Source organism: Filicampus tigris, chromosome 5 (assembly GCF_054856515.1).
Source record: "Filicampus tigris isolate MCC_2025a chromosome 5, RoL_Ftig_1.0, whole genome shotgun sequence".
In the NCBI taxonomy this organism is placed as follows: domain Eukaryota; kingdom Metazoa; phylum Chordata; class Actinopteri; order Syngnathiformes; family Syngnathidae; genus Filicampus; species Filicampus tigris.
In genome coordinates this window covers 28505826-28529294 of record NC_141221.1, presented here as the reverse complement: position 1 = coordinate 28529294, position 23469 = coordinate 28505826, and the positions used below count along the sequence as shown (strand labels likewise).

The window sequence follows — 23469 nt, the reverse complement described above, 5'->3', positions numbered from 1 at the left end:
GCTGGATGGCTGGCTTGCTAGCTAGCTAGATAGCTTGGAGAGGACGGCGCGGCGGAGTAACTTGTGAGCGCATGTCTCAAAACAACTCAAAATGAGTATTAATAATGTTTTTTTTACGATTATGCCAGTTTTTTAATCGTGGAGTGTAATGATCGAAAATGTAATTGAATTTTGATTAATTACAAAGCCCTATGTTGTAACATATACACACACACAGAATACGTGTGTTGAATAAACACCCTATTTCCATAGCTCTTTGTGCTGGTGAGATTGCGACATGGGCTGGATATTAACATGCATGTGCATTTGGATAAGGCTCTTCTGTTTGCCTCTGGTGTGCAGCTCTCAAATGTGCGCGCTGCATTCAAAGAATGATACCAGTATCAATAACCAGCATCGCCGCTTCATTTGTTCGTACTCGCTGATGCCGATACCAGCATTTTAAGAGGTATCGGGATACTTGCTGATACCAGTATCGGTATCGGAACAATACTAATTGTAATTATTGTATTGTATTATTGTTATTATTATTATTGTTTTGTGCTGCACACATTTGCTGTGCGCTTTGCTGTTCCTTTAAAGAGGCCAGATTTGTTCAGCAGGGTCAAAATAATGCAAGGGGGGGCCTAACTGTCAGCTATTTACTTTAACTAGTCATGTACCTTGAAAGATGAAGTCAAAACAATCTATTTGTCAATGGAAACATCAGCCAGGTGAGGTAGTCAGACAGGGGTGTGTAAATGCATTGTGTGGCGCAGTTATCAGTAATACTGTGAGTGGCCAGCATTGACTTATGCAAGTTCAAGGACTGTATTGATCGGGTGGGGTGGTCTTAATCAAAGTCTGTCCTTCCCCAGCACTTCAGGTGATTAAATAAGTTTGACAGAGCTGACATTAGTCAGTAGCCTTTCCATCACTTTTCAATTACACTTTAGGAACTCAACTTTATTTCTGCAGAAAATATAAGTAATCTGAATATAAAGAGTATGAAAGGGTTTTCAACTTAATTATAACCTACATGTATTTTTTCTGGCTGTTTGATTGAATAGGAGTGCCTTCAAATTAATGCACTGGGTAAGCTTTTTTAAGATATTATGAAATGGTGAAATGGACATTTTACAAAATAAATGGTAATTCCTTATTACCATTATTGCATTTTATGAAAAGGTCTACTTTTTTTCTGTAGCCTGTGTGTGTTTTTGAGTGCTTCTCAATTATTTACTATTACGCCCCTCCGATGGAAGAAAAAAACATTTCAGGGGTAGGAGTTCTTGTAACCAAGGATGGCTGCAGCCAGACGAACCAACCGGTCCTTTAAGTGATTAACCATTGATAGAGAAGATCAGAATCAAAATTATTGATTAGACTTCTCTGTCAGGGCAACACTATACAGTATATGTGACGATTGCACCTTCGACAGCGCCCTTTTCTCACTTCGCCTTCCACAGGTGTAAGTGTTCGCGAAAAGAAAGGCAAGAATCCCAGATCTGACCTTGTCTGATTCCTGTATTTCAGAGATTGAAATAAATAGACGAGCAAATTCAATCAACTTGTATGAGTCTTTATTTACATAGGATGCCTTCTTGAAAGCTACAGCGAACACGCATTGGAAACTAGTTGTTATTGTGCACTAATAATTGAGCTTACATCCCAAGTGAGTGACCTGCTGAAATTTGCAACAATTTGGTGACCTCCGACATGATCTTACAAAGAGGATGTCCATTGGAGTTTCCATGGCTTGTTCTTAACTCTACAATATTCTTGAGACTGGCACCAGCAGAAAACCCATGGGAGTGGCATATGGCCATGTGTTAAATTGTCTATTTTGAGTTTTTACGTGCAGATTGTGCATGCCTTGTGTGTCATTTGATGGTGTTCTATTTGATTCTGTACGCATTGTTTATGTTGTAATGGACTCGTATAAGTATTTTATTTTTTGCTGACTTTTCCATGGATTGTGTGATATTCGATTATTGTCAAGTAGCGTGCAGACAAAGCATTTTCTATATGTTCTGAATTTTGAGTGTCAGATTGGAGGTGGTGAGACGTGGAATTTACCAATTTGAAATGTTTGGTCTTCATTGCGGTGATGTTATGAGCCTGACTGTTGTGAGTTGGAAAAGGAGGGGTGATAAAAGGAGGAAGGAAATACAATAAGGAGGGACTGACATTGCTGCATGACACAGGGATTTTTAGATAATAATAATGTTTTATTTATCGTGGGGTGACATCTCAAAGTGTGCTGAGTCACAGTTAAGCTATCATAAAATGGCGGACCATCTTAAAATGCTCATAAAAGAGAGAAAAAGAGGGGCCCCGATTGGCCTGCGGTCCCTATATTTGTTTCTATCAAAGCTTGTCTTTTTTTCCCCCCTTCCCAATGGCCACACTCTCTTTACTGTGTCTGCCTTTAGCTGAGAACCAAGGTTGTTTGTTTCATCTACACATTTTGTTTTATTTTCTTGCTGCCCACTTTTGGTTTGTTATTGTTAAAGTGGACTGTTCATATTGTGTTTCATGAAGTAAACATTTGTAGTGTTCCATTGGCATGAATAAAGGTCAATAAAGGAGTTTACCCAACCAATGAGCCTTGATTGGGTCAGAGTGACATCATTCTGCAGATTCTCTGCGAGATTTATGTGTTGATCTGTAAAGGACTTTTTTCAGTAACATATGTACTCGCCACTCATATCTCCTGATAATACCTGGTCAATTTTAGGTATTCATCATATCTATAGATACATTAGTGTAAATATCCACTTAAATTATGAATACAATACAATACAATTTTATTTATATAGCGGATTTCATAGTAGCTTGAAGAGCATTTCTAGTCTTTCTTTTATTTTTCTTCTTATCCCTTCGCCCCTTTCTCACTCTCTCTCTCTCTGTCCCTCTCTCGCTCTCTCCTGATGTGTGTGTATGAGCAAGTTTGGACACTATAATTTTAGACTTTGATGGACAGAAGATTATGAGGGAGACAAAATAGTGGCTTATTGAAAGATTCAAAATCTTATATGTGAAGCATAATGGTACGATAAGTGAGTAGCTTCGATATCTGGCACTAACTGGTAATAAAGGGTGTAACGAATATGCCTTCATGTGGACCACGTCTCCAGGGCTGGACACAAGATTCAGCCAGGACTGCCACAAGTCTGCTCCAGCTTCACTTCAAAACAATTGAATCCCCAGGGAATCCCTGCCGTTTGACTTGACAAAGACATTCTAGGACACAAAAAAAGTGAACTCCTGATAAGGACAGACACTTCATCGCCTGGAAAACCTCTACAGACAATGTGTTGCGTATTGACAAGCCAGGAACCAAGACTTATGTGGAAATAGTGACTATATTAAAGGAGCACTATGCACCAAAGCCGTTGGTCATTGCTGAGAGGTTCAGATTCCACAAAAGGAATCAGGAAAAGGGGGAATCAGTTTCACAATTTGTTGCTGTATTGAAACAGTTGTCTGAACATTGTGAATTTGGACTTTCACTGAATGATACTATACGTGACCGGCTGGTGTGTGGTCTGCGCTCTGAAGCTATTAAAAAAAGACTATTAACAGAAGCAAACCTGCGACTGGAGAAGGCAATTGAAATTAGCACATCAATGGAGATGGGTGCAAAAGAAGTACATCCACCCAAGTGCATAAGGTGTTTGAGTCCACCAAGAAAACAGCACCAAGCCGACAATGCTATCATTGTGGAAAAACAGGACACCAGGCAGCAGAGTGCTGGTGTAAGGACTTGGACTGTAGAAACTGTGGTAAAAGGGGCCACATTGAACGTGTCTGTAGAAGTAAAAAGAGTCAGTCCCAGAAACAGTACAATGAGAGACAGAGATGTGGTGTAACCCGAAAGAAATATGTAAATAAGATGGAACATGAAGAGGATGAGCATAGCGATTGTGAGTCAGAGGAAGATACAGTACATATCTTGTCTGTTATTAACGACAATGATGACGGATACCGGGTCACACCATTATTTGGGAACAAGCCAGTCCGGATGCACGTGGACACTGGTACCTGTGTGTCCATGGTATCCGAAGTTGTTTATAAAGATAAATTCCAACACCTTGTCCTCCAAAAGACTAGACTGAAGTTAGGGACATACACAGGTGCACCTGTTCCACTGGTAGAGTTGTGTATGTGACACTGGAACATAATGAACAAAAAAGGACTCTCCCCTTGTACGTCGTTTCAGGGAATCATCCAGCTTTGATGGGCTGTCAGTGGCTAAAGAAGATCAAATTGAATTGGCAACACGTGTTCATGATCACAGATGGAGAAACAAACTTCTTACAGGAGATCTTGAAAAAGCATCCCAAAGTTTTGGATGGTGAGCTTGGCAGCATGAAAGACATTACTGTTACATTGACTGTTAAACCTGGGAGCTCCCCAAAGTGTCTAAAAGCTAGGCCTCTCCCATATGCCAGCAAACCGAAAGTCAAAGCAGAATTGGACAGATTGGTGAAGAGTGGGGTCCTGCAACCACTAAGCACCAGTGAGTGGGCTACACCAATTGATCCTGTCATGAAAAAGGATGGAACCCCAAGAATTTGTGTTGATTTCAAAGTCATTCTTGTCAGATTCCGCTTACCCGCAGGATTATCGGGAAAATCCTGACCAGCTACGCCGTTTAAGGGGTTACACTTCCCTTTGAACTTTGCTCGCTCTAACACGACGAGGGGATGGAGGAGTTTCCTAGCTGGTGTCGAGAGAAATTTGCCTAGGTTACTAACTGCCTTTAGATTTGTATAGCCAATCCGATTTTCAGTTATTTAATTAATCTTAGCAAGTAGCAGAACTAAGAGTTATTAAAGTAACCACTATACTTTTACGACAGCTTCCTTCTCATTTTGAATCGTTTGCATTTGTTATTGACCTAGGAAGTTTAACAGTCTTTGTTAAAACCATACGGATTTGTTTTATTTCTAGCCGGAGTAAACTATTTAATTAATTTCATAGGATGGAAACGAGACCTTTTATCATTAAGGTCCTAGCCGTTCATTTAGTAGAGGTTGAGTGGTGTAAATAAATTAAATCAGTAGAATGACAATAATAGAGTTAAACTGAGATTATAGAATTTAGCTTAATAAATTTGAATAATCAAATGTTAATTCATTATTAGGCTTTTAATTCCTGAAAGGTGTAATGTAGTCAACACATAAGAGAATTAGGTGATTATGAATTTTATTACATATTATAAATCAAATTTCATCATAATTGTAATCATACCAATTCTGTTAATAATGTAAAATGATAAGTGAAATTAAAGATTGATGTTAAAACCAGGTGTAACATCTGTTAAAATTGTGAAATAAGAAATAACAGTAATAATAAGAAAGTAGGATGAAAATGATTAAATAGTAGTCTTAATTTAAGTGAGCTCTCAAGATTGATCATTTCTCAATTACCCCAAACCTGAATTACCCCAAAATAAGGAACTATTGTGAAGTAAAGAAATTCAGATGCTCAACTGGCCAATTTCCTAAGCGCGCGATAAGAAATGAATTCTTTTTAGTTACCTTATTGAAGCAGTAATTTGGTCATGTCCAAAAAGGAGGAGGAAAAAATCCTTCTTGTTGGGGATTGAAAAACGTCCCACGAAAAATGCAAAATTGTCTCCTCGTCGAAGCATATCCTTGTAACCGCGGCAGGAGGAAGAAAAAAGGTGTGGAGCAATGTGGCTCCCTCTTTTATAGCCTCTGTTTTTTGGAGGCTCTTACACCAACTGCGCATGTGCTAAAGCTTTTTTTACTGAGAAAAACATAGTTTAGGCGTTGTCTTTTCAGCTAACTACACATGCGTTAAAGTTGTTTTTCTCAGTGGGTTCGATGAGGTAATCGGCCAGTGTTTTTCCATCATCTTCCCAAAGGCCTGTGTGGTTTGATCATTCTTTGTAAACAGGTCTCTTTTGACTCACTTAATTATAGACTATAACTTTAGTAAAACATCTCATTATCGAGGTGAATAACAATACATCATTTCCCAAGTGAATAACAGTCAACATTTTCGTGACATACAGGTGCTCGAAAGTGAATAACAGTCAACATGTTTGTGACAAACACGGTACTCGAAAGTGAATAACACTCAACATGTTTGTGACAAATAGGTACCCGAACACGCACCAACATTGTGACCGTCAAAAACACTTATTTTAAACACATGATTTTATAAAACCATCTGAGTACTTAATATTGTATATACAAGCAAGCAATATAATGGATAACATATAGATACAATTCTTATTGCCACACTCTCTCCTATGTAGACAACAGGCTGATTCTTGTTCACTTCTTTCACATCGCATGTGACATCCTTTGAGAGCAAATGCACATGGGTTATCTGATACACAAAGCAATTTCTGAGCAGCATTTACTGTTTCTATCACAACATGTAGAATGGACTTGTAGCACTTCTGTGCTTAGGTTATTGGGGACTCATTACCTTAGGTAATAAGTGAAAAACACTTGCATAGGCATCAGGAGAATAATTGTAAGAGCATTGACTTTGGTATGTTTATCTAGGTGTTATGCTTTTAAACTTTATACAGGATTGTACGGGCTGGCAAGTTTATAGTGAATGAATAATGTCGACATCTAGCGTCTAAGATATGGAAGTGCACATTAGGCCTTTTTTACTTCCTATGGTACAATCCATCCATCCATCCATTATTGATAGCGCTTATCCTCACAAGGGTTGCGGGGCGTGCTGGAGCCTAACCCAGCTGTCTTCGAGCAGTAGGCGGGGGACACTCTGAATTGGTTGCCAACCAATCGCAGGGCACACAGAGACAAACATCCGCACTCACAATCACACCTAGGGACAATTTAGAGAGTCCAATCAACTTACCATACATGTTTTTGGAATGTGGGAGGAAACCGGAGTACCCGGAGAAAACCCACGCAGGCATGGGGAGAACATGCAAACTCCACTCAGGGAGGCCGGAGCCAGGATCGAACTGACGACCTCTGAACTGTGAGGCGGACGTGCTAACCAGTCGACCACCGTGCTGCCCCCTATGGTATGTCCCCTATAGTGTCAGGTCAAACTGACAATTTACATGGACTACAAAAATGGCCGAAGAGCTGAGCTGCCAAAAGAACTACAAAAATGGCCGAAGAGCTACAGGAGACAACACTATACAGCTGTTGCCTGAAGTCTTGAAATGGCAGTGCACGTCGCATTAGTTAAGTTGCAAACAGTAGCACGCACAAGGAACTCTTGTCTGCAATTCCGGAGCGCACGCAAAGAAAAAAATTGTCTACAAACACCAGAAAGGCAGCCGGTAAGAAGCTGATCAGAGACTTTTGCAATGGAGACTAATTGTTTGTAGCCACGGACTGATTGGCTAGCTATGTGTGGTCTGTCAATTATCTAACACCATCTGAGATTAGATCTCAAATGTATTTGTGGAAATGACATTGTTGCAATATTGAGTGTATTAACTTGCCTTATTATTAAATATTGTTGTTTGAAGAATCTTATAATAGTGATTGCAGGATAAATTGAATTAAATGTATTATGACTTTTTAAATATCATATTCAAGCATTTAATTGTTTTTTTATCCAGGGCACATCATAATTAGTGTAGCTGTCACTGTAATAAAGTTCCATCCATCCATTGAATTTGAATTATTTATCATAAGTTACCTCAGTGGACCAGTAGTTTTGGCTGCAAAAGCTTAGTGGAGTGTTCAAATGAGAAACAAAGACAAAATGAATTATATTGCCGCTTTAGTGAACAAGTGAAGAAAAGTTGTGGACAGTATTACTGTATTTTCCGGACAATAAGTCACTTTTTTTATAGTTTGGCCGGGGGTGCGACTTATACTCTGGAGCGACTTGTGTGAAATTATTAACACATTATTACCGGTATATCATTACACATGTTATTTTCACACTAAACCGCAAGAGGGCGCTCTAGACTAAGCGTCCAGATGGCTTCTTTAGAGCAGTGATCCCCAACTTTTTTTTTTTGCCACGGACATGTTCATACAAGTCTATACCGTTCGCGGCTGATAAATTTCAGTTGCAAATACCCTTGCGCAGAAAAATATCCACCACAATCACCAATACACATTTATACGTTTTTTTGTCGAAAGTCCAGCAAAGTCAAAAAGGTAACTATGAGTATATTATTAAATGTGTCATGTGTCATCTTTCAAGCCGCTTATCCTGTACAGGGTCACGGGGAGGTGCTGGAGCCTATCCCAGCTGACAATGGTTGAAAGGCAGACAACACCCCGAACTGGTCGCCAGCCAGTCGCAGGGCACACACACAGACACCATCACTGAGCGGGAACCGATCCCACGCTGCCCACACACAACTCAGGCATGTGTACCACTACACCATCAGTGACCCATTCGATTATTAAATGTCTACACATTTTTAATCTGTAGTTAACATCATGAGTTTTCTATTCTAAATGAATTAACCCTAACCCTAATCCTCACCGATCTCCATGAGTGGTTTTGAGCACAGAATACAGCACATTGAGGTCAATCCACATGGTATTCTTGCTTCAGGCTACAATAGCAAGTAGCAGATTAGCACATTAAAATAAAGTTAACTAAGGGCTAACCGAAGATAGCCACATTCAGTTACCGAGTTGGACTAACTCATATGAAGTGACTGAAAGTTACTGCTTCAGTAACATCAACATCAATGTTATTTCGTTCTCTTACTTTCATTAATGTTGATGTTCTGTTCTGTTTTTCGTTTTCACATCCGTATCTCGAGTATGATCGCTCTGTCTGCGCTCGGAATGTGACTGTCACATGTAATTGCGTTCTGTCCGTAGGTAGGACAGAGGGAGTGACTTCCAATCGAACGAGCAGTTCGATAAACTGAGATATCGTTTACGCTCCCGTTATTCTCGTCTTTTGTTTGGATTAATTAATTTTCAATCTGAAACACTTTCAGAAAATAAATCAATAATTAAATAATTAGTGAAATAATATTCAATTATTGTGCACCCTCTTTGTCTTTTGGAGGAATGACAGAAAAATAGTCATAGAAAATAATATTTTGTAGTAAAAATTCAGTGCTCTATTTTATGAAGGTACACGAGACTGCCTATTTCAAGCATTGATTGCATCCTGCTGTTCTGTATAAACTGCACACAAAGGGAATGGTGGTACTCCTTTGGGTTTAGGTGTCCTACAGAAAGGTTTATGGGTGCTACAAAGACTGGGGACAGGGGGCTTAATGTGTGGGTTTTGGTGGTGGGGGTCATTGGCTGCTGTATATCGAGCGGTGGGTGTGTGGGGTGGAGGAGCACTAACCACTCCAAAAAAACAAAAAATGGGTGCGGGAATTCTGTGAGTAAACCAAGTCTGACAGAGGTTCTTTAACCCATTAAGGCTGGGAGCGCATAACTGTGTTTCTGTTGCCTTCTGTCCTTCCCTCTGGAATTACCTTCCTTTAAATGTTAGACAAGCCCCCGTCACTGTCCATTTTTAAAACTCGTTTGAAGACACATTACTATTCTTTGGCTTTTTACCTGACGTGAGACTGACACTTTTCTGCTGTTTTCCGGTGACTACTGTGTATAGTAATTTGTGTTTTAATTTATTGTTTTCACTGTCTTTGTTGTTGTATTATCAGGGGTGCACATAACTGGTACGCAGGTACGCATGTGCAACTGAAATCACTGATGCGTAAAGTCACGACACGCCTTTGCGTACCCGTACACAGTGATGCAACTGATCATATTTGATCCGTGAGCCGTACGGATCAAGCATCACGGTTTGGGCCGGGTGCGATCCGCAGAATGGTTTGTGAATAAAAACTGTGCGCTTTCACATTAAGTCAACGTTATTAGTCTGCATTCACTGTAATAGCAGCAGAGAAAGTTGAAAACCCTCATGGCTCACATAAACCGCATATGGGAGCGCTTTGCAAATATACTCAACGAACACACCACTTCTGCAAAGGCTAATAAAGCTTACCAAATAATACATTGCGTAATTGATGTCAATGCAATAGCCTTAGTAGACTCTTACTTTGAAGTCGATCTCCGTGGTGGCGATACAGCTAATGTGACTTCCATTTTCGACGTCTCAGTTTACCATCTACATCAACACAATGCCATCCCGAAGTCGTATTCAGTCGCTAATTTAGGACACTAACAAACCACTAGTTAATTTCGCTGTCATTGCCTGATATGGCACAATTCTCCGGCGTTAGTGGCTAGCAGCTGTTCATTAGCAACAAGTGCCTGGCTGGTAGTTCCTGGCTTACTTTTTTTTTTTTAAACTTCTTTTTCAATATTGTGGAGATTATTTTGTACTGTGCTGTCCATGTGTAAAGGAAGGTGCCTTAAATTGCACTTCAAGGTCTTTTTCATTCTGAAAAAAAAAAAAAACGTATCTTCATTTATTTTATAAAAACACTTTTGCTTATTAAATAATTTTAAGAAAACATTCAGCTCTAGGCTTGTGTCGTTTGCGGACGTAACTGCTCTATGAAGTCTTTGAAGTGAACGACGGGAGCCGGTTCCCCACCAATCAGGTGCTGGCTCCCTTTGAGACGTTTTTTTTTCTCTTGAGGGCGCACGTGATTGGTCAATATGCGTGGTGTCGTCTCTCTGTCTGCGCTGCTTTAGTGCGCTGAGCAGAGGGGGGAGGGGCGGCAGCCTGGTACACAGCACAGTGTGCACACGAACGGGTCAAGAGAGGAGAGAGAGTGCAACACGGAGGACAAAAAGAAAGAAACTAAAAAAGAAATTAGTCAAAGTAGGACAAGGAGCCAAATTCTGACTCATTTTAATTATATTGATGGCTCTACTATTGTATAGACTGCTGATCTTTTTCTTTTTGTTTTACTCATTTTAATTAATATTTCTTGGATGTTTTTCAGGGGTTCCGTGTTGTTTCAGTCTAAATTTGTTGAGGGCGAATTGTATTCCGTGTGTTTTTCAGGGATCCTGTGTTTCACCTAAAATTTGTTACGTATAAAAAAACGTTTATTCTTGTATTTCATAATTTATTTGTTGTTGCACTAAAAGTAAATATTTTTACATATTTACATAATTTACATTCCTTTGTGTCGTGTTTTTCAGATTTCTGTGTTGCGTGACTTTAGTTGCTTAGTTTAAAAAAGTTAAGTTTAAATTAGTTAAAAGTTCACTGTAGAGTGAAAAAATAAAGTATATTATAATATAGTAGTATAAAATTTTTTTTTAATTGATTATTAATTCATTTTGTGCATAATGTTACATTAGTATTGGTAATATATCGATTAAAGCAACAAAAAAAATCTGAAGAGCCGTTTGGGAGCCGAAAGAGCAGGCTCTTTTTAGTGAGCTGAGCCGGTTCTCTAAAAAGAGCCGTAATTCCCATCACTATTCAGCTCAAAATTCTCATTTTATACAGTGTACCATTAATAAAAGAAGAATGTGCTTATTTTATTCTTAGACGGTGTATAAAATAAAAAGGTATCTTGCCTTATATTGCTTTCCTAAATCCTAAATGACCAAATTAGACATTAGGAGTTTTTTTTTTTTTGTTGTTGTTTTTTTTTTAAATGGGCAAAAGTGTTTTATAAAATAAATGAAGTCAAAGTTCTAATTTTTTTTTTACCTCGAGGACCCTGCTGAAGGTGTAGAGCTGGTCCAATGTTCACCACATTGCGCCTCCTGAATCCGAGAATCGGCCTCCCGACGGACACTCCTCTCCAGCACCCCTCAATAGACCTTACCAGGGAGGCTGAGGAGTTTGATTCCTCTGTAATTGGAACACACCCTTCGGTCCACTTTCTTAAAAAGGGGGACCACCACCCCGGTCTGCTAATCCAGAGGCACTGTATCCGGTGTCCACGCGATGTTGTAGAGGCGTGTCAACCATGACAGCCCCACACCATCCAAAGCCTTTATGAGCTCTGCGGATTTCATCCACCCCCGGGGCTTTGCCACCGAGGAGCTTTTTAACTACTTCGGTTACTTCAACCCCAAAGATAGGAGAGCCCACCTTGGAGTCTCCAGGCTCTGCTTCCTCAGTGGAAGGCATGTCAGTGGAATTGAGGAGGTCTTCAAAATATTCCCCGCACCAACCCACAACGTCCCGAGTCTAGGTCAGCAGCACCCCATCCCCATTATAAACAGTGCTAATGGTGCACAGCATTCCTCTCCTGAGACGCCGAATGGTGGACCAGAATTTCCTCGAAGCCGTCCGGAAGTAATTTTCCATGGCCTCACCGAACTCCTCCCCTCACCCGAGTTTTTGCCTCAGCAACCGGCAAAGCTGTATTCCGCTTGGCCACCCGGTACCTGTAAGCTTCCTCCGGAGTCCAGCAGGCCAAATTGGCCCGATAGAACTCCATCTTCAGCTGGTCAGCATCCCTTACCGATGGTATCCACCAGCGGGTTCGGGGATTGCCGCCACGACAAGCACCGACCACCTTGCAGCTGCAGCCCCAATCGGCCGCCTCAACAATGGAGGCACAAAACATTATCCACTCGGACTTAATGTCCCCTGCCTCCCCCGGGACATGGGCAAAGTTCTGCCGGAGGTGGGAGTTGAAACCCCTTCTGACAGGAGATTCTGCCAGATGTTCCCAGCAAACCCTCACAATACGTTTGGGTCCGCCAGGTCGGATTGGCATCTTCCCCCACCATTGGAGCCAACACACCACCAGATGGTGATCAGTTGATAGCTCCGCCCCTCTCTTCACCTGAGTGTCCAAAACATGCGTCCGCAAATCCGATAGTACGACTACAAAGTCGATCATCGAACTGCGGCCTAGGATGTCCTGGTGCCAAGACATCCTTATGTTTGAACATGGTGTTCGTTATGGACAATCCGTGACGAGCACAGAAGTCCAGTAACAGAAAAACACTCGGGCTCAGATTGGGGGGGCCGTTCCTCACAATCTCGCCCTTCCAGGTCTCAGGCATTGCCCACGTGAGCATTGAAATCCCCCAGCAGAATGATGGAGTCCCCAGGTGGAGCGCTCTCCAGCACACCCTCCAAGGACTCCAAAAAGGGTGGGTACTCTGCACTGCTGTTGGGTGCATAGGCACAAACAACAGTCAGGACTCGTCCCCCCACCCTAAGGCGGAGGGAGGCTACCCTCTCATCTACCGGGGTAAACCAGGCGCCAAGCCGGGGGGCAATAAGCATCGCCAACTGAGCGGCCCCTCTCACCTTGGGCAACTCCTGAGTGGAAGAGTGTCCAACTTGGTCCTCTCAAGAGGACTGGTACCAGAGCCCAAGCTAGGTGTGGAGGTGAGCCCGACTCCATCTAGTCGGAACTTCTCAGCCTCACACAACAGCTCAGGCTCCTTCCCTGTCAGAGAGGTGACATTCCATATCCCAAGAGCTAGTTTCTGTTGCTGGGGATCAGACGACCAATGTCCCCTCCTATAACCGCCGCCCAACTCACGCAGCACCCCACCCCTTTGGCCCCTCCCACCAGTGGTGAGCCCATGGGAAGGGGGACCCACGTTTATTTTTCTGGCTGAGCCCGGCCCGGCCACCAGGCGCTCGCCAATGAGCCCCACCTCCAGGCCTGGCTCCAGAGGGGGGCCCCGGTGATCCGCGTCCGGGCAAGGGAAAACATGATCCATTCATTTTATTCTTCATAAGGGGTCATTTGTGCAGTGTTTGTTCTGTTCCCTCACCCAGGACCTGTTTGCCATGGGTGACCCTGCCAGGGGCATAAATCCCCAGACAACTTAGCTCCTAGGATCATTGGGACACTCAAACCCCTCCACCACAGTATGGTGATGGCTCATGGAGGGGTGAACATGACCTTTTAGATTTAAGACAGGGAAATAAGTAACAGTATTGCCCAAAGCAAATTACATTTGAAACATGAATAACAACTGGAAGTTAAATTGAAGTTAAAAAAAACGTATTTACCAGTGCAGGCAAGAGTTCATTTGAAACATACAATACAATACAATACAATTTTATTTATATAGAGCATAAAGCTGTAACAAAGCACTTTACAAACAATACAATAAATAGAACAAAAACAATATAAGGCTGTGATACATGTATTAATAAATAGATGCATAAATAATATATAAATATAAATAAAATATAAATAATGAAGCCAATAAATTGACATAAAACACTATATACAATTGACACCAGAAAAGAGACAAAAATTTCAGGTCTGATCAATACCCCTTCAACCGGGTTTTAAAAATGGACAGAGAGGGGGCTTGCATAACAACCAATGGGAGGTCATTCCAGAGGGAAGGACCAGTAGTTGAAAAAGTTCGATCCCCTCTTAGGCTCCTCTTGTTCCTCGGCACCTCGAGCAGCGCCTGGTCTGCAGACCTGAGGCTGCGGGAAGGTGCGTAGGAGTGGAGGAGCTCAGAGAGGTACGCCGGGGCCAGGCCATTTAATGACTTATAAACAATTAAGAGAATCTTTAATTGAACCCTAAAATGCACTGGGAGCCAGTGAAGGGAGGCCAGAAGTGGTGTTATGTGCTCCATCCTCCAAGCTCCAGTTCGTAGGTGGGTAGCAGAATTTTGGAACAACTGGAGACGTTTGAGGGAGGACTGGCTGACTCCGAAATAAAGTGCATTGCAGTAATCTAGCAGAGATGTAACAAAGGCATGGATGACTGTTTCTAAGTACTGATGGGAAAGGAGGGGCTTTACCTCAGCCAGCTGTCTAAGGTAAAAGAAGCTCGACATTACAACAGCGCTGATTTGCTGGTCCAATTTAAGTTCACTGTCCATTTTAAAACCCAAGTTTGAGACTGTTGGCTTTAGATATGAAGCCAGGGGGCCCAGGACAACAGGGTGGGATGGAGATGAGCCGCTGGGACCAAACACCATAACTTCTGTTTTCTTTTCGTTGAAATTTAGGAAATTCAGTGACATCCAATCTTTGATGTCCTCTAGGCAGGACAAAAGTGGTCTTAAGGAGGGAAGCCTCTTTTTTGCTTAGCGGGATAGATTTGACAGTCGTCCGCATAGCAGTGGAAGGAAATGCTGTGTTTTCTAAGGATAGAACCCAGGGGCAGCAAATACAGTGAGAACAGCAATGGCACCAAAATAGAACCCTGTGGAACACCATACGATAGAGGGGCAGAGCGGGACTCAGAGGAACCTAGGCTAACAGAAAAGGTCCTGCCACCCAAATAGGATCCAAACCACTCTAGAGCGCATCCACTAACGCCCACTAGGTGTTGCAAGAGAGTCAAAAGAATACTGTGGTCTACCGTATCAAAAGCTGCAGTCAAATCCAACAAAACGAGACATACGTGGTCTCCAGTGTCATTTACCAGGAGGATGTCAAAACAAGTAGCAAGGCTGACTCTGCGCTGCTATGTATCTTCTTGAAGCCTGACTGGAAAACTTCCATGACATTGTGTTTATCCAAATATGATCTTAGCTGTGAGTGCACCACTTTTTCCAGAATTTTAGACTTAAAAAGCAGCTTGGAAATGGGTCTAAAATTTGATAGCACAGCTTGATCAAGGACAGTTTTTTTCAGCAGGGGTTGCACTATAGCATGCTTAAACTGTTGGGGGACCACACCAGAACACAGGCTGCTGCTGATAATGGCCGAAACAGATTTACCAATTGTTGGGACAATCTCCTTAAAGAAGTATGGAGGAATGGAGTCATAAGGGGAGCCGCTTCCTCCAAAAATGTCAAAGTGTTCAAACGAATCGAACACTGTCTAACCAGGAACTTGGACAGAGGGGTCAAATGTGGCGTTCGAAACAAGAGCCCTAGCAGTAACAACCTTGTCAATGAAAAACTGCAAGAATTTGTCGCACATTTCCACAAGTCCATGCAAGTCGGTTGACGGGGCTTGAGTACATTATTTTAAATAGGGCATGTGGGTTTTGGCGATTTGCCTGAATCAGACATGACAAATGGTCTCTCTTGGACTCCTTCACCTTCCTCTTGTAACGACGCCAGCAGTCCTTTAGGACCAAGAGACCTGCAGCTTGTCCTTTTTCCACCTAAGTTCAGCTCTGCGGCATTCTTGTTTAGCTGTGCGAGTGCTCTCACTAAACCATGAATTAAATTAAATGTAAGATGTGGCCTCAATAAGTATTCCGTTTCAAAACAATGTTGTTCTTTTTACTTTGTTGGGATAATGAATCCCTTTTGTTGTGGTTTTTATTTTGTTTGTGGTGTTGCAGTTAGTTATTTTATTTGTTTTTGATTAGCTGTAATGACTTTGTTTAGGAGCAGTGAAACGCTGCATTACAACCAATCACGAGGGAATGTTGATACCCTGTGTATAAAAAAGAAAAAATATCTTTTCTTGGGGGGGTGGGATTGGAGTATGATGGAATTAGCCAATGGTGGGATTAGATGCCACCGGCCTCAGATTATGGGTAGAAGTGACACTGATTCCAATAGATTACCTATGGATCGGCATCTGTAATAGTTGAACATCTTGTAGTGGGAATAGCAGCAGGGAGGTATAGGAGGGAAAAGGTTATATGTGTACAGTGTTCCTCACTTTTCGCAGGGGATACATTCTTGCCCCCTGCTTGAATGAGTGAATTTCTGCAGAATTGAGGTAACTTTTCTGTTAATATTTGTTTATTATTATTATTATTGCGGACAAGAAGCATTTGATATGGTTAAACATGGAATTACAACATTTCCTGCACATTTCTATGAGGGGTTTTTCACAATGTTGGTTGCCCAGACATTTGTATTGTAGTGTATTGCATTGTATTGTATTGTTTTGTATTGTATTAGATTACTATATTTGCAATTGACGATTGGATCACAGTACAGTGGGGTACAGGAGATATAATGTTGGCGATATGTAACTACTTCAACATAGAAACTCCAGCTAGAGCAAATGTTGCAAGAAGCTGAACAAAAATGGCCAGGTTCAATACGTTAATCCTGATGCAACATTTGAGAACGAAACGAGTTTGCGGCGGCGGCAGTGAGCATTAACAAGGGGTATTGACCGCAACAACACCTGCGTTCAGCTCTGCGGCATTTTTGTTTAGCTGTGCAAGTGCTCTCATCTCAAACCATGGCTCCGGTCAAATTCTTTGCCACCTAATTTTTAATGGAGCCATGGAGTTCAAAATATTAAGGCTATTAAAGATGAATGGACCCAAGTGGTGAGCTCCTCTGTGTTTGAAGAGGGAACACAAAGCTGATCAAAGGCATCAGAGAACTGATTAGCAGTGAGGTGGTTAAAAACCCGGGCCTTGCGCATGCTAGCATTAGCTCTGACAGCACTGGAAAACATTACATCAAAGAGCACAGTCTTATGATCAGAGAGCACATTGTCCAAAACTTTCAAATTTGAGACCGATAGACCATAAGAAAGGACAAGGTCTGAAGTATGTCCTTGTTTGTGAGTGGAGCCAGCCACGCACTGCACCAAATTGAAACAGTCAATGAGTCTTAAAAAGTCCTTTGCCAGTGGTTTTTCAGGACAGCACACATGAATATTAAAGTCCCCCATGAACAGGATGCGATCATATCGCAACATGATTTCGGCGAGATTTGAAAAGTCATTCAGAAACTCCTTGTTGTATTTGGGAGGACGGTATATGACAGCGCAGAGCACAGGGACGGCACTGGCAACTTCAAAGAATGTGTCATCAAAGCTGCTGAACGCTGTGGCGAATATACACTGTTTACATTTAAATTTGTTTTTAAAAACAGTCGCCGTTCCTCCACCTCGGCCTGAAGTTCTCGATGCATCCAAGTAAGAGCATGCAGGTGGTAATAGTTCATACATCACACTGCACTCACCGGCGCCAGTCCAAGTCTCTGTCAGGCAGAGGAAATCCAAGTTGTTGGAAGGAAATAGCTCCCTCAGGATAAACGCTTTGTTCATCAACGACCAGGCGTTCAACAACGCTATCCTTGTGGGAGCAGCAGCAAATGCGCATGTCACCTCCGATTGGCGGGCCCGGGGAAGCTGCTTGACAAGTTGGCGATTCACACCGTGTCCGATGGCGCTTGGTAGGTGGCGGCGCAGCCGGAATTCCTCGGCGCAGCCGGCGACGGGTATCAGGCAGCCAGCAGCAGGGTCCCAGGAGAGGCACAGTGGTGGAGTACGTCCGTGCGTCCAGGAGCGAGCAGGGGACAAAGTGTGCACCTGCTCTCTTTTTTGCCTCACTAGCTTGCCACCACGTTTGCCTCTGCGCCGTTCTCGCCGCGGTGGTAGCGCTGGGAGATGGAAGAGGTCCGCCGCGATGTCAGCAGGCAACGTCTCTTTCCAGTTGTGCTCAAACGCACCCTAACTTTCAACGCCGCATCGCAAGTCCAGTAAAGTTTGGCGATCTTACACAAGAAGAGCGTTTGTGAATGAAGCACCAATCAGCCAAAACAGTAAAATGAGCCTAATTGTCAAGAGGGTCGCCAAAGACACAGGCGCATATTCTGCCATCTTGGCAAAAAAAAAAGAAATTTGTTAAATATTGTTGGAAATAAATGTTCACTGAACTTTTATACACAGTTGTTGCGTATTTCAGTGGGCAAAAACTGTCCAATTTCCCCCTTTCTTTAAGTTGTCGGCCCTCACTGTCAACTTTCCTTTTTTTAACTCATTGTCGCCATTCTAGACGCAGTCGCTCATTCGCGCATAGTGGAGAAGGGAGGGGTTTCACTTGGTAGCAGACGATGACAACATTTTTCAACAATGCAATCAAGTGGCCGACACTGTGCTAATGCAAACAATATTGTCATCTTTGTAAAGTTCAACAGCTGTAAAAAACTAAAGAAAGTAAAAACATACCAGGTATACCAAGCTCCTCGCTCACGGTTCTCCAAGCCTGGTCTCTTTTGTTCTTGTCCTGGTAGTAGTAGCTGGCCATGTTATATAGCTTGGGGTGTCCACAAACGGCAACGATAATGTTTTCCTCCATTTTGCGCTCTCCACACAAAACCCGCCGAGTGTGCAGGACGCTGTGTGTGACGTAGTATGCCCTGATGATTGGGTGCCGCGAGGCAAAGAGGGAATAAAGTTCATTTGTTTTATACGCGACGAATGGACAGATTTTTGGTGGTTCGCTCCGCGTCGCACCACTCCAAATCATCCATGCGCACCCGCGCGAACTACATTGACTTCAATTTCATCACGCCGTCAGAATGCCGTCAGCGGATTTGGTGTGAATGCAGCAAAGAAACTGTCCAGAAAGGGTCACACGGGGTTATGAAGTTGGACAGAGTTCTGCTGTCCTCTTGTGTGGAAATGTGAAATTGCATTAAGAGTATATTTCATATGCTTGTCAATAGGGCAACGGGCCAGACTTAATTAATTTTATGACAGAAGTTGCGGGCCGGATAAAATTTGACCACGGGTTGCATTTGGCCCCCGGGCCGGACTTTGGACATGTCTGAACAAGATAGAACAATTAATTTAATAGGTGAACTCTTACCTTAATAACCTGGCAACTTCTTTGTCCCAAAAACAATCATATATGAGGCTACCTGCCTGTCTCTCCGTACACACACGCACACACACACTCACGGACGTGCACACACAAACGCATTCACACGTCAGTTAGCTCGACAATAGCAGCACTATTTGCTTAAATATTAACACCTACACATCGCATAAGCTTGTTTCTCTCTTTATCAAGAATTCAATCAAAAAAGCCAAATAGTGTCAAATAAAAAGTGGTAGGGCTACTGTTTGAACAGCTGTGATGGTTCCTAGCTTGAAAATAAAAAAATCAGCTAACTCCTACCTAGCAACGTGATCAAACAGCAAATGGAGCAAACCAAAAGCAGCTTAGTAATGATAAGGTGTTGGTATTGAGTAGAAGGTAAGAAATGTGTCACATAAAGCGTGGTACACTTACACATTCACTCTACATGACGTGACTGAGATCATGCACCGCTGGTGCTCGCCGTAGGAATGGGCATATCGATCCTTTGGTATTGATACATCGATACTCACATGCTACTCATTTGGTATCGATTTCCTTAATCAAATATCAATACAAACGTTAAAAAAACAGTTTTTGATAGTTTACTTCACTACAAAATTGCTCAGAAACCCCCGTACCTAAAAAAAAAGGATAAGTAGTTAGCAAAACCTTCTACAGAAAGAATTTGTGTCTAAAAGATGATATATATATGGATTTTGCATGAGATTTTATTTTTTCACCAAAATAAGAATATTTAAATTGTGATGTTTTGATATTGGAACCTGTAACATGTTTTTTTTTACATCTAGATAATGATTTTTACCTTTCCTTAATTAAGATCACAAACAAGGAATGTGCAAATGTGCATTATTTTGTTCACATTCATTTATTATTTAATTCATTTATTTAGCTTATGTATCATTTGACTTCGGCACGGTGGTCGACTGGTTAGCACGTCCGCCTCACAGTTCAGAGGTCGTGGGTTCGATCCCGGCTCCGGCCTCCCTGTGTGGAGTTTGCATGTTCTCCCCGTGCCTGCGTGGGTTTTCTCCGGGTACTCCGGTTTCCTCCCACATTCCAAAAACATGCATGGTAAGTTGATTGGATACTCTAAATTGCCCCTAGGTGTGATTGTGAGTGCGGATGTTTGTCTCTGTGTGCCCTGCGATTGGCTGGCAACCAATTCAGGGTGTCCCCCGCCTACTGCCCAAAGACAGCTGGGATAGGCTCCAGCACGCCCCGCGACCCTTGTGAGGATAAGCGGTACAGATAATGGATGGATGGATGGATCATTTGACTTTAGGTTTAGTACACATCACAGTTTTAGTGCACATCATTATGCACAAAATAAATGTGTTATAAATAGCCAGTATTTGTTATGTCAATTGCCTGTGTAAAAATGATTTGCCTGAAAAAAATGCCAAGAAGAATGTATCGGTATCGATTATATTGCAAGAAAATGTATTTAGACACGTATCAAATGTGTAAAGTGTGGTATTGCAAATCCCTAGCTTGCCGCTCGGAACGGCAAAGCAGAGGTAGGAGGGGGTGAGGTGGCTTTTAAAAACAAGGGGGTGTACTGTATTATTATTTTACCAAAAAAATACATTTCAGTTGTGTACTTTATGTTTTTTACAACATTCCAGCTTGTTTACAAAAAAACACCCAGTAAAAAAACATTAAAAAAGATCTATACAATTTGGGGAGTGCTATCATTCATTTTAGGGGTGCTTCAGCACCCCTAAAAATAGGATAGACACATCTATGGTTTGGTCACAGAAATTAGACTGTGCTTGGAGTAAAAATGGGCACATCTTTGTTGGTGTGAGAAATTACTTGCTTTCGCCTTTATCACGGGAACGTTGCCAATGTTTTCTCTGAAATCTTTATAATTCCGCAGGCGATGTCCGTGCAAGCATCACTGCGGCAAGGCCGCAGTTTGGTTTTATACTCGTGTGCAAACTCACACACGTTTTTAAAATGTGTTGCAGTTTCACTCCAAGTCGGAGGCTGTCGCTACGGCTGATATTAGCTAGGACACCACAGGGTGGAATTTCTTTTGTCTTTTCTGTCCAATTCCGGTCGGCATTTTTACTGCTGAGCAACGAACAAAGCGACAATGACAACATTGGATACCGTTTCATCATCATTTGCCTTTGTTTTCTCGGTTATAAGTCATTTTCTTCTGGTTTTCTGGACAAGCATGGCCGAACCACCTTATTTTCACCCCGTTCCCTCAAGCCATTTGCAGTGCTATCTCATGGCCTCTGCAGCTATTTGAATATCTGGTCGTTCCGTCCGCTGTCCACCAATTTGTTGAATACCTTTTATGGCAACACATTTGTGCTCTTTTGGTATGTGCAATCTGACTTTGGCTGCTTGTCCTCATCACAGTTGTGGGTGAGCTGCTGCCTGTCTCATTCTGTGCCATCTTACTGGCTTGAGAGGCAGGGAATGCCCTGGACTGGTCACCAGTCAATCACAGGGCATGTGTGCATGTCGGTTGTCCGATCAATTTGACACACCCAAGAAGCCGTTCTCAAGTATTCAAGTCTACAGAACTCTGTTGTTTGCCTTTCTCATATTTGACCTTAAAAACTTACAACTAATGTTCGTGCATTTGGATTGTGGAATTCTGTCTGGCTATCAAAAGTGTCAATATCTGGAGATATCATTGTACAGTCCTGAATGCAGGCCGGCAACAGCATCTATTAGTATTCACACAACATTTCTGAGGGAATTACAATTTAATATGTAGTTTATGCACAACAAAACCTGAATCAGATTGTGATGTATCTGTCATCCTTTTATATGTGACGAATATTCAATTGTACATCTTACAGTGCATTATTGTGAGGGAGAATACTATCTGATGAGACATCAAAGTGGTCCTTCTAGGCGTATTTCAACGCACCTTTGAGTGAATGTCTCCCTTTCTGCTTGATCCACAGCAGGTACTGTCACAGAAATAGCGAGCTACCAGCATGAAAATATCCACAAGCCGAGGCACAATGAGCAGTATCCTGCCTGAATACTTAAGAGGAGGGAGCAGAGATGTAGGTGGGTGGGTGGCTGTGTACTTGAATATCCATTCAAACCCATTTCTGACATATTCCATGGCCTTGATGTCTGCACAGCACAAGCAGTGCTCTCTGGGCTTTGTTTACGGATCACGGCTTGTTTACTATGAAGCCCAGCACCAACCCTGAAGAGATGTGGGCCTAAGATGTTTTATCTCTTGTCAAGGCCTGCTTCAATTAAATTAATGGAATCCATTCAGCTCCCCTCTTTCCCATTCCCTTTCAGGCCTGGTCACTGAGGACAATACATTAAAAGATCTTAGAATCTTAAGATGGCACATCATGGTATTAGCGCCAGTCAGCTTTTTCCTTTCATATATTTAGTGGTACTGTAGTTTCCTTTTTAAAACAAATAGCTGCGGGTGTAATGTAACATTCTGGGGTTAGTTTTAATGTAATTCTAATGTACAAGTACATTGTCTATATGTTTTTGAAAAAATAAAAAATAAATAAATAAAAGTCCCTGTAAAGTGGAAATAAACGTCTTGTAAATTTGACAAACCAGAGAGAAGAGTGTTGTGAACAACCCTGCCAAATCTGCCAAACGATTAAAAAGAAAAATGGCCAAGTGCGTGTATAAAACAAGGCTTCAAAATCATGCCTTTTTTTTTTTTTTTTTTAAATCAGGCCATTCTTTCTCCCTGCTGTGGAACACTGTGGACATGCCTGCTGAATTCGCTGAAACCGCATTCCATTCTATTGTCAGTTGTCAATTAGATGCCACTACATCTAAAATCTTGCCTATACATCATGTTACATCACACATAAATGTTTGAGCTATGAAAATGCATCCACTAAAAATGTCCAATGGCTCTAATATAGCCCACGAGGTGCTAGCCACCGAGCGCTTCCAAGCTAACAGGCGCCAGGAAGCTCTTCTGAGCTGATGTTGGGGTCCAGTCTGCTGTGTGATCTTTTAATATGATACATTTGCCAGACAGAAGCATTCCTCATTAAGTCTTTATCAGGAACAGAAGCACACAGAATTTATTAAATGACCTATGACTTTCTTGAAATGTCTTTTGTTCATTCCTTTGATGAATT

General features: G+C 42.1%; 1 long non-coding RNA gene across 1 annotated transcript in view; it reads right to left on the bottom strand.

The window, feature by feature from the left end:
• Window positions 1-22398, bottom strand: part of LOC147148016 (uncharacterized) — a 30645-nt gene extending 8247 nt beyond the window's left edge. The window contains exon 1 of the long non-coding RNA XR_015086868.1: window positions 22260-22398. This is a non-coding gene — a long non-coding RNA (uncharacterized LOC147148016). The remainder of the gene's footprint in view (window positions 1-22259) is intronic.
• Window positions 22399-23469: the final 1071 nt, after the last annotated feature.